Raw genomic sequence first — 12656 nt, forward strand, 5'->3', positions numbered from 1 at the left:
ATAAATTAATTAATTAAGAAAAACAAAATTTCCAGTTGTGTCTATAACAAAGAAATAAAATACATTAAGATGTCATTAATGACTATTAAGATATCAAGGGTTCTCTTGTGCTATAAAATTTACTGTGTGTTTCCCAAATTATTATTTCATTGTTTGAATATTTTTATAGATATAGAAAATAAGACTCAGAGGGATTATTTGGCAAAGTTAGAACTGTAACCTGTGCCTTCTTTTCTAAACCAAATGTGTTGTCCATCAAATTATGTTGATGTCCAAAAAAGCAGAGTTCCCTCCAGCGTGTTTCTAAAAGCATACTTTCACTTATATCCCGCATGGGTGTTCAAGCCCTGATACTCAAGTGTGACAGGGTCTGTTCTGCTTTTTGATGATTTTTAAAATATTTTAAATATTACCCTTCTTCTATCCAAACCTATTCAGGACCAAATTTCCAAGATTATCAAGAATACAGAGAATAAATACATTCTGAAGATTAATTACATAATATAAACATTAGTCAAGTGACTGTTACTGATTTTTTGTTTAATGAATGTTAGATATAACTGCTGAATTACTGAATAAGCATTGGACTTTAGCCACTGTTTAGCTTTATTACACAAGAATTTTTCATTGAGAAGGCAATAAAATAGCAGGATGAACAAAATATAATCCCCAAAATAAAGAGTAGCTATTTTCATTGGATTCTATATGTAAGCCTGCAACCATATTTTAAGATTGTGCTTTATTCACTTTACATGGTTATGAATATATCCTTGTCTCTACATAGTTTTTCTAGTCATATTTCAATGGCTGTATACTATGTTCATGGATATAGTTTTGACTTTAACTATGGCATTATCACTTTAAGGTTAAATGTAATGGGGGCGTTTGGGTAGCACACTTGGTTAAGCGTCCAATCTTGATCTCAACTCAAGTCATGACCTCACAGTTCATCAGTTTGAGCCCCTCATCAGGCTCTGCACTGATGGTGTGGAGTCTACTTGGGATTCTGTCTCTCCTCTCTGCCCCTCCCCCACTTGTGTGTGAGCCCTCTCTCTCTCTCTCTCTCTCTCTCTCTCTCAAAATAAATAAGTAAACTTAAAAAAAATTTTTTTAAAGTTAAATGTCATGGTAATAATTTCTTTGGTAAGCTTTAGGTATTTGAACTTAAATGATACAAGCCACTAATTTTTTTTTCAGTCAGTTATTATTGTAATGATTTAGGCTTTTGAAGCCATTGTAATCCTAAGATATGAACTAACTTAATTCAACTTGAAAAATGTGAAAAGGTACCTTAAAGGTACAAATTAATTTCAGAATAAATACCAGATGATTTTGATTTGTTTCACATAAAATTTATATCAATATGTTTTGTGCTTCTTTGGGGATATTTCCTCCACATTATTTTTGTGAGAAATAAAGGGGAAAAAAACAACTTTGGTAAATTAGAATGTAGCGAGTTTGGAATAAAAAGAATGGAATCCTGTTTATGATCATTATGTTGTTAGGATGTGCGATAATTGTAACATATCTGAAAACACCATTTGGATATTTATGCTATCCTGGTTGTTGTGTTTCTTTCTTTTTTTTTTTTTTTTTTTTGAAAAAATTTTTAAATTTTTTTCTTTAATCTTTGTTTATTTTTGAGAGAGAGAGAGAGCTGGGGAGGGCAGAGAGAGAGAGAAACACAGAATCCAAAGAAGGCTTCAGGCTCTGGGCTGTCAGTGCAGAGCCCGACGCAGGGCTCGAACTCACGAACCACGAGATCATGACCTGAGCTGAAGTCAGACACTTAACTGACTGAACCACTCAGGTGCCCCTATCCTGGTTGTTTAATACTTGATTGCCACCCCTGCTTCAGACCATACAACAGCGTGATTTCATTTGAGGTCAAATCCCACGTGAGCACAGTTGACTGAAGCAAATTTTCATCTCACCAAAACATAACACATTTGCCAGCCTGTGCATGCCAACACAGATGATTTAGGGTATAACTGACTGCGACTGGCACTTACTCAAGCTGTGACATTTTCTGTCAGCAATTGGGTAGTATATGGAAAGCCAATGGAACAATTACATGTTATGGAAGACAACTGGATTTTGGAAAAGAAGGAAATAGAAAACAAGCCAGGTCTTCCACTTCAAACAGGTAGTGAGGAAGCTACAACACTGGCCATCTTCCCCTCTTGCAACAGTGTGACTGTCAGGGAAAGAGAGAACACTGACTTGACTAATATAGGATGAAAGCGTTTGGAGTCCTCTGTTTAGAGAATGCAAATGAAACAAAAAGAATGTTAATTAAAAGGACCTAGAAACCACCAAAAATTAAAGGAAGATGGGAAATGATATTGACAAAATATCGTTCAATTGGCAAATCGAGGAGAGAGAGAAAAATCAGAAGGTGAGTGGAAGAAAAAGGAATGAAAGGAATAAGGTAGGAGAGGGGGAAACAATTCTTTAAAAATTGACCAGGGGCATGTGGGAAAATACTAAGCAAAATAAAAAAGCTGCAGCATGAATACATTATTTTATGTGCTTCCTGTCTCTAATAATTAAATAAATGCAAAATAATGTAACAATGATGCATCATTTTGCCTGGCCCATTAGCAAAAATTTAAAAGAATATTATTATCTAGTTTGGGCAAGGAGATGGGAAAACATTCTCCTACACTAGTGATTTATTGTTTTATTTATTTATAAATAAATAAACTGTATGAAGCTAATGGAGAAAACCTTATTAACATATTCATACTCACTGAGTCAACAATTCCCTTTACTGGGGAGACACTTATACAAGTGTGAAAAGATATATGCATACTGATATCCCCTGCAGAATTGTTTATGAATATGGAAAGTTGGGTGGGAAAATCTGTAAATGAGTAGGGCATTAGTTAAATAAATTATTGTATATCCCTATAGTGAAATGCTATATATGAATCTCAAAGCATTAAGAAAACCTTATAAGGGTGCCTGGATGGCTCAATCAGTTGAGGTTCAGACTCTGATTTTGGCTCAAGTCATGATCCCAGGGACGTGGAATTGAGCCCCGCATCAGGCTCTGTGCTGTCAGCACAAGAGAGGGAGCTCTCTGTCCCTCTCTCTCTGCCCCTCCCCCCTCTCAAAATAAATACACGAACTTAAAAAAAGAGAAAATCTTATATTAATGTATTAGATTAATGTATTAGATGAAGATGCCTGTAGTATTAGCAGCTTTAGGGTAGCAGTTATTGTATTACTCGTAACAACCATAATAAAAAGTTAATATTTACTATTTTGCATGTTGTACTAAGCCTTTTTATAAGCATTATCCAATAATTTTCACAAGAACTTTATGATGTGAGGTAGTACTTTTTACCTGCATTTGACAGGCAAGAAGACTTGAGACTCAGAGAAATTAAATAATTGGCCCAAGGAGGCTAGAAAGGGCCAATTCTAGGTCCTGAACCCAGATAAACGTGGCTCCCAAGAATGGACCCTTACTCTAGATTCCCAAAGCATAGTTTGATAGTCATTTTTTAAAGAAAAAAGTAATCTAGTAAATACAGACAGAAAAAAAAAATGAGAGTATTCACTAGACTGTTGGTATTCTTTATCTGCTGTGGAGGAAATTATGGAATTAGGTTACATTCCTTTTTATTTCTGCAATGTTAATACCTTTATAATGACATGTATTGTTTTGTACCAAGAAGAAAATCAGTAAGATTAATAAATTGCTCGCTTTCTGAAAGTTAATTGCAAAGCAGTACTCTAAAATTATTGAAGATGTCTTTCATCAATGTTCTCAGAACTTCCTAATCAAGGATTCCCAAATCCCAGTCCATGAACTGAACACATCACAATCACCTTAGGAGTATTTTATTGCATATACCAATTTCTTGGCCCCAAATGCCTCATCCTATCCAGTTCAGTACATCTGGGATGGGACTCTGGAATTTACATTTTTTTAAAAGCTCCCCAGGTGATTCTGATACCCAGCCAGGTTTGGGAATCACTGTCTAAGAGAATGTGATTTATGTAGATCAAAAGAGAAAAGAGAGAAAGTGCACCATATGGTATGTTAACTCTTTAATTTCATTTTAGTGGTGACTTCACAGAGAAAGGATTTCTAAATCATTGGTACACATAATTCAGAAGATACCTATTCCCAAAAATGTGGCAACAGCTTTGGCCATCTGAAATATGACAATAATTCAAATTTACCATGGAATAGAGGAAGGGAAGATGTTTGGAATGTTCTGTAACTGAGTAATTAATCAGTGTGACATTAGAGCACAGATAGGCATCTAGACCCACAGAGCATAGCATAGAGCACAGAAACACATCCAAGTGTATAGGATGCATGGGCAGTGAGCTATTTCTATGGGGGAAAATTAGTATTAACAATAAACAGAATGCTTGAGGCTTGTTGGGTATGCAGATTTCTTTTTAAAGAGGGATAGCTTTTTTACAACCCCCCCACCCGCCCAAATTCTTCTACTTCTCCAACTGCTTACAGTCAATTGACTTCAGCTTCTCTCAAAGTTTATGCATTTAGGTTTGAGAGACATAGAGATTGTGAAAGCAGGGGAGGGACAGAGAGAGAGGAGGACAGAGGATCTATAGAGGGCTCTGTACTAGCAGCAGACTGCCCGATAGACGGCTCAATCTCAGGAACCGTGAGACCACGACCTGAGCTGAAGTCCGACAATTAACCAACAAGCCACCCAAATGTACCACCCCCCATCAGCTCCCTTTAAACACTAGTGTTTCCTGGAGTTCTTTCCTTGGTTGCCTGCCATTTTCTTCACTCTGCGTGCCCTCGTGGGCCAGCTGCTCATCCATTCTCATGACTTTGACTACTAAGGACAAAAGGATATTCCAAATCTGTTCTATTCTTTCCAGTGGAAGCTTCCGTTTTAAATGCCAGAGCCATATTTCTAATATTTAACGGATCTGCAAGGCACCTTCCACTTAACACACCCACTCATTATCATCTGTCACTGTGTCTTCTACTATAATCACAATCTCGGTTAATAAAATTACCACCCAACCAGTCTTCCAAGGTAGAAATTTGTGAGTCTTACTTAACTCTGCCTTCTTCCTATCAAGTGACCACAAAGTCCTGTAATTTATCCCTCGAAATTATCTTTTGACATCTCTCCATCCTATGACCCCCGCCTTAGTCCCAGTCCTCAGCATGCTTGCCTCTAGACTGCAAGTCGCCTGTCTAGTGTCCCTTCCTTCCCTCTCTCCAGTGTTTTCACCATATTCCCATGGAGAGCAGTTTGCCTTAAAATAAAAGTGGGGGAAAAAACCCATGCCTGCTACTCCCCTTCTAAAAGGACTGGTAGTTGCAGAAGTCTACATAATGAAGTTCAGATTCCTTGCTTGGCAAATGACAATGATAAGGGCAATATCGTATATTGAGTCCCTATTTTACATATGAACCAAATGAGGCCCCAAGAGGTTAAGTATCTTCCCCAAGGTGACAGAACTCCTTACGTGGCAGAGCTGGGATTTCCTTCTAGGCTGACTCCAACTCTGCAGCCCATGCTTGATTCCAGTCTCTTTCTTGACCTAATCCCTCTGTGTACACATCTGTCCCCTCAAATAAGCCGTGAAATCCCCAGGACAGGAAAGATGTCTTCTTCATTTCTGATCCCCAGTGTCTAACACTGTGGCACAGGATAGGTGCTTAACATATGCTTGTTAAAAAAAAAAAAAAAATGGATCAAGGGACAGAGAAAGAAAGGAAGGAACTGAAGGAACTAGTGAAGATGTTTTAAAAAGAACATGATGCCGGGGCACCTGGGCGGCTCAGTCGGTTAAGCGTCTGACTTCAGGTCATGACCTCGTGGTTTGTGAGTTTGAGCTCTGCCTTGGGCTGTGTGCTGACAGCTCAGAACCTAGAACCTGCTTTGGATTCTGTGTCTCCCCCTTCTCTCTTTGTCCCTTGCCCACTCACACACTCTCTCTCTCTCAAAAAGAAATAAACATTGGGGCGCCTGGGTGGCTCAGTCAGTTAAGAGCCTCCAGCTCAGAGCCTGGAGCCTGCTTGGGATTCTGTGTCTCCCTCTGTCTCTGCCCGTCCCCCACTCATGCTGTCTCTCTCTCTCTCTCTTTTTCAAAAGTGAATAAACATTAAAAAAAGAACATGATGCTATTTTATTTTTTTACTTTAGTTTTATTATTTTTTAATATGAAATTTATTGTCAAATTGGTTTCCATGCAACGCCCAGTGCTCATCCCAACAGGTGCCCTCCTCAATACCCATCACCCACCCACCCCTCCCTCCCACCCCCCATCAACCCTCAGTTTATTCTCAGTTGTTAAGAGTCTCTTATGGTTTGGCTCCCTCCCTCTCTAACTTTTTTTTATCCCCTTTGCCTCCCCCATGGTCTTCTGTTAAGTTTCTCAGGATCCACCTAAGAGTGAAAACTTATGGTATCTGTCTGTCTCTGTATGACTTATTTCACTTAGCATAACACTCTCCAGTCCCGTCCACGTTGCTACAAAAGGCCAGATTTCCTTCTTTCTCATTGCCACATAGTACTCCATTGTGTATATAAACCACAATTTCTTTATCCATTCATCCACTGATGGACATTTAGGCTCTTTCCATAATTTGGCTATTGATGAAAGTGCTGCTATCAACATTGGGGTTCAAGTGCCCTTATGCGTCAGCACTCCTGCATCCCTTGGGTAAATTCCTAGCGGTGCTATTGCTGGGTCAGAGGGTGGATCTATTTTCAATTTTCTGAGGCACCTCCACACTGCTTTCCAGAGCGGCTGCACCAGTTTGCATCCCCAGCAGCAGTGCAAGAGGGTTCCCGTTTCTCCACATCCTCGCCAGCACATGATGCTGCTTTAAATATCTGAAGAAGTGACGTGTAGAAATGGCTTTATCCTTCCTGTAGAATAATGGATGCTCTAACCTGAACTCCATGAATGCGTTCAGGGAAGCATGTTTCTATGATAACAGTCCATACCATTAATAAATCTCACAAAGCCTTCGGTGACCCCAAATAAAAATGTTTAGAACTATTTCTCCAGAGGAGAACCAGTGAGCAGATGTTACTGGGAAGCCAGTTTCAGATCTCTGCAAAAAAGGAAATTTACAACAAGGAGAGCTGTTTGAAAATAAAATCTTTACAGCAAAATGTCAAAAGCTCTGGATCAATGGAAACCATCAAGCAAAGGCCAGATAAACATGTCCAAAGATACAGAGAAAGGAATCCATAGAATTCTGGGAGGGCTGAAAGGTACTCTAGGAAAATTTCCACACTCGACCTCTGCGATTCTGTAATTCTAAGGTGCAACCCATAACACATTTATCAGTTCTTTTTTAACTTTGCAAAGATTTTGATTATTTTTAGAAGCATTACAGCATCTTTCTCAGTCTGTTACCTTCCCAGGTACTCCCCTTTAAGGATCATCTTCGGGTTTCTTTGCATTTCTTAATAAACGTAAAAACTCACGTGTAAATCCTGTTGACATCTGCAGGCACTGGTAATTCCTATTTTTCAAGTCAGATAGCCTCCTTAGTCCATTATGAAGCCGGATTGCTCATTTGCCATGTAGGTCCATAGGTTATTGAGATGTTAGTTTACATTATATCAAACTTCAAAGCATTAACTGCAAAAATAATTGTTCCGCCGGCCAAATCCCCTTGAATGCCTGAATTACTTTATTGAGTGTGGTTTTCGTTTCTCCTCAAAGACATTCTTTATTCCATCCTCACTGTTGACGTAACAAAAATGGAAAAATATTTACCTTGCTCCTCTTCAACAGATGACATCACAAAAAAGTCAATTTAATGACACGTAGGAGATTTTCTCAGTAACTTTTCCTACGTTTATCTCATTACTTGCAAGTCCAGGTGATTGAAAGGATGCAGTGAATTTAAAAGAAGATAGATTTGGCCAAAGGTGGGAGTTATTCATAAAATAATAACAGTAAATATTTACCATTTTGTTTATGCCCTGAAGCCATTGTATTCTACTTAGCAACATTAATATATATTCTTTTATGAAAAGTATCCCTCAGAGTCAAGATTGAATAAGTAATCCTTTTTAGTGGTATGTATTAAAGTTTATATCCCTGTGTTGTCAAGGAATAAATTAAGACCTTTGCTCCACTATTTCAAACAGTTGAACTTTTGTGATGACCCTTTCAAAAGGATAAATGAGGTATGAAATGGACTGCCTTCTTGCTTTTCAGTGTGAGAAGTCACAGTTGAGGCAAATGTAAATGACTTTCATTGTTTTCGACGACACAAGTCAAAGAAAATGCATGGAAAAAAACCCATTTATTCTGAAGGTTAACTAGTGCCCAAATCTGGTCAATATTTGCTGCCATCTGCTGGTCAAAAGAGAAAGTTGCAAGGAATGGAGAAACGCGTAGAGGGAATTTGATCTGTTATTGAGATGCATTTCTATAGGGTAGGAAGGGATTAATTATCCAGAATTATGCTCGTAAAAATATACTGTACACCCCAGCTTCAGAGCCAGTCCCTTCTCAGTGGCAGAGGGGAGATAACGGCCAGGTGGCTCATGGGCTGCCTGCCCACAGGGTATAAGCATTTGCTCTGGTCCACGAATCTGGTCGCCGCACCGTCCTTTCAAGCTCCTCCTCCCTCACCTTCAGGCAAAGCAATAAAGCCCGTTTCCCACTGCGCGGCACGACATTTCCTAAAACGTTGCCGCAAGGAAACTGGTTTTTCTTGATCAGCGATTGCAAACGAGGTTAGATACCTATTTATGTGGGTGTTGATTTTAAAATAAGGAAAATTCACATAAAAGCCTGGATTGGCAGCTCTTTCTGGAAAATTCTACTCTGTTCCCCTATGGCTGGGGCATACTAGATGAGGGGCCTGCTCATCACAGGGACACTACTTCCTGTTGTCTCCTCGCGCAGGAGCCTGAAGGTCAGAGGTCACTTATTATTCTCGCTATATACATCCTCTCTCTCTCTCTCTCTCTCTCTCTTTATATGTACACACACACACACACACACACACGATCACATATGTGGTTAAAAGTGGATACTTTTAACCTATAGGATATTTTAACCTACTGGTTGCCCTCTCTTGCATCAGTTAGTAACGGATACCTATATTATCAGGGATGTCATGGACTTGACTCAAACTTATGCTTCCCCTTTCCTCTTGCAGATAGTTATCACCGTTGAGATGTGTATCAAAGCTTATGGGCCAGTCTTCCGGGAACTTTTTTTCAAGATGGCCGACGGCACTACAAGGAAATCACTTTTTTTGCCTTTCCACCTTCCTTTTTTTTCTACAGCAGACAAGTTGGCAGGAGCTTCAGCAGCTAGCTTGGATCCTGAGTAAACACGAGGCTGGAGGTCAGGGGCTCCACATAATGAAGAAAAAAGATGGCACAAACTTAAATCTCTGATAACCACAGAGCTACCTACCATCCCAGCTCTGGACTGTTCCCAATAGGCTTCTTTTACTGGAGAGAAAAATCAAACTTGATCTTGTTTAAGCCACTTATTTGAGTTTTCTGTCAAAAGCAGCTAAACCTGATATGTCGTATCTTTAACAAAACTGGGCCAATGAGAGAGAGACTGAGAAGGCTGTGTGTTTCAAGCAATATAGGAGATTCTAATACTTGGTATCTGAGTGTTCTAATCAGCTGGGTTTACTGGGTAAAAGGAACAGAAGGGGTATGGATATCAGCTCAATAAAGTCCTCCTGGGTGAATGCCATTGGCTTCCTTGGGGCAGGTGCTGTCTTAGGTCCGTTTGCTGGAAAACAGTTTCAGGTGGAGATTTGCATGCAGGAGGGAAGGAAACAGGATTAGGCAGAGGAGCTGAGCTGCAGAGCAGTCCCAACAGAGTGCTCAGGATCTGTTGAAAAGTTCTGGAGCTGAGGCAGCCTTGCATGTGTTATGCTGTGTCATGACAAGGGAGCTGAGTCTTTTTATCCTCGCATTAGCCAGTCACTGGATGTGAGCTGCCCCTGGAGGGGAGGCCTGAACTTGCAGGCGGAAACACTGTCCTGCCCAGGGCAGTGCTCAGAGTGGGGCTCAGTTGTGAACCATCCGCAACTATCAGAAGTTGAGGGAATGAATGAATCTTGGTCCTGAGAGGAAGCAGATAGGTACCTTACAGCATCCTTCTGGCTATTTACATATTAGGGTGTAATTTATGTATTCTAAATTTTGCATAGTATTCTTACCATTATTTCATTTCTTAGTAAGTTGGGACTAACAACACTTCTGACCCTTCACTGTGTGCTCTTGGATCAAAGATAGGGCAGGTTTCCACCATGACTAGGATTAGTGGCTGTGAACACTCAGGCTGAGTAATAATTCATTGTATTCACCCTGTTAGGGGAAGAGAGTATTGCCTATAAGAGTGGATAAACAAAACTTATTGTAAGTACTGTGTTTGGAGGGGCAGGTGTTCAGGCAGATAGATACCAGTAATGTAAAGCAACCAGGGACAACGGAGCAGATCTTTTCTCATGGCCCTGCTGCCTCCTTGAAGTTTCCGTAAGACCTTCCTAATCCTTGACAGGTCCCTTACCTCCCATCAGTGGTGGCTGGCATGGCACCGCTCTGGCTGTCTTGGCAAAGGTCTCAGCTGCTCTGCCGACCTGCTGCCCTAATGATTCTGGTATCAAGATAAAAATCACTATTGACTTTCATTAGTTTTGAGATCAGAGCGAACAGAAGTAGCTTGTTTTTAAAGCAAGGTGAGCTTGCCCACCATATGGGTGTTAATTACAGATCCATGTGAGTGCATTGACTTAACAGGGGGGCAACTGAACATGTCTGTGGTTTCCACTGATCCCACAGCAACGCTCTTTAATTGCTTGCATAAACTGATGGCTTCTGTAATGCTGAAAATAAACCTTTAAAGTAGGTCATTGGGGAAAATAGAAATTTCAAGATTGAAGAGGAAATTATGATCGAGTTCACCGTGATTAAGTACCCAGTTTCTTACACAGTATTGAAAAGGGAAATTTCAAAATTATTCATTTATTAAAATATGTAAATACACACAGTATACATATAATTCAATCCTTTACAATGATTGGGTTCTAGTAAGACTGAAAAATAAACGCAGTTAAATAGAGTTCCTTTTTACAAACTGGGTGCAAACACTTTCTCAAATTTACATGATTTTGAATGAAATTCTTTTTTTTAAATTTTTTTTTCAACATTTTATTTTTATTTTTGGGACAGAGAGAGACAGAGCATGAACGGGGGAGGGGCAGAGATAGAGGGAGACACAGAATCGGAAACAGGCTCCAGGCTCTGAGCCATCAGCCCAGAGCCCGACGCGGGGCTCGAACTCACGGACCGCGAGATCGTGATCTGGCTGAAGTCGGACGCTTAACCGACTGCGCCACCCAGGCGCCCCTTGAATGAAATTCTTGAGAAAGGAATATCCAGATTGGTTAAGATATATGTAAATCATCATAACTCTGACAGCATGTTTTATCTTTATTGGTTCTTTTTAGTACACATATAGCAATGTATAAAAGTTAAATGTGTGGGGCGCCTGGGTGGCTCAGTCAGTTACGTGTCCAACTCTTGATTTTGGCTCAGGTCAGGATCTCACAGTTCATGGGATTGAGCCCCAAGTGGGCTCTGTGCTCACAGCGCAAAGCCTGCTTGAGATTCTCTCCCTCCCTCTCTCTCTGCCCCTGCCCTGCTCATGCTCTCTCTCTCAAAATAGATAAACTTAAAAAAAAAAAAATTAAATGTGTAAGGATTCCTAATTTTATAATACATCAATTACATGTCTCTTCTGCCTAAGTGTAGTCAAGATAATATACTTCATACTGGAAAACAGTATGGAGGTTCCTCAAAAAATTAAAAATAGAACTACCCTGACCCAGCAATTGCACTACTAGGTATTTATCCAAAGGATACAAAAATGCTTATTCAAAGGGGCACATGCACTCCAGTGTTTATAGCAGCACTGTTGACAATAGCCAAAGTATAAAAGAGCCCAAATATCCATCAACTGATGAATGGATAAAGATGTGGTATATATATTTAATGGAATATTACTTGGCGATGAAAAAGAATGAAATCTTGCCATGTGCAACGACATAGATGGAACCAGAGTGTATTATGCTAAGCGAAATAAGTCAGAAAAAAGACAAATAGCATATGATCTCACTCATATGTGGAATTTAAGATACAAAACAGACGAACCTAAGGAAGGGGAACCAAAAACAATATAAAAACAGAGAGGGAGACAAACCGTAAGAGACTCTTAAATTCAGAGAACAAACTGAAGGTTGCTGGTGGGGTGTTGGGAGGGGGGAAGCGCTAAAGGATGAGGGGCATTAAGGAGGACACTGGCTGGGATGAGCACTGGGTGTTATATGTAAGGGATGAATCACTAAATTCTAGTCCTAAGAATAAATAAATAAATATATTTTGATTAAAGAAAAGATAATATACTTCATAGAATTGAGTGAAGGGGTGCCTGGGTGGCTCAGTTGGTTCAGTGTCTGACTCTTGATTTCAGCTCAGGTCTGACTGTGTAGAGTCTGCTTGGGATTCTCTCTCCTTCTGTCTCTGTCCCTACCCCGCTGCGTGCTCTCTCTCTCTCTCTCTCTCTCTCTCTCAAAATAAGTAATTTTTTTTTTTTAAAGAATTGAGTGAAAATGCTCCCTGAGACTGTGAGTTGAACAC

The 12656-nt window shown here is 39.8% G+C and overlaps 1 long non-coding RNA gene across 1 annotated transcript in view; it reads left to right on the forward strand.

The window, feature by feature from the left end:
• The window catches only part of LOC123593125, a 53201-nt gene extending 43689 nt beyond the window's left edge, over positions 1 to 9512 (forward strand). The window contains exon 3 of the long non-coding RNA XR_006710139.1: positions 9149 to 9512. This is a non-coding gene — a long non-coding RNA (uncharacterized LOC123593125). The remainder of the gene's footprint in view (positions 1 to 9148) is intronic.
• Positions 9513 to 12656: the final 3144 nt, after the last annotated feature.

This window comes from Leopardus geoffroyi, chromosome D4 (assembly GCF_018350155.1).
Source record: "Leopardus geoffroyi isolate Oge1 chromosome D4, O.geoffroyi_Oge1_pat1.0, whole genome shotgun sequence".
Taxonomy (NCBI): Eukaryota; Metazoa; Chordata; class Mammalia; order Carnivora; family Felidae; genus Leopardus; species Leopardus geoffroyi.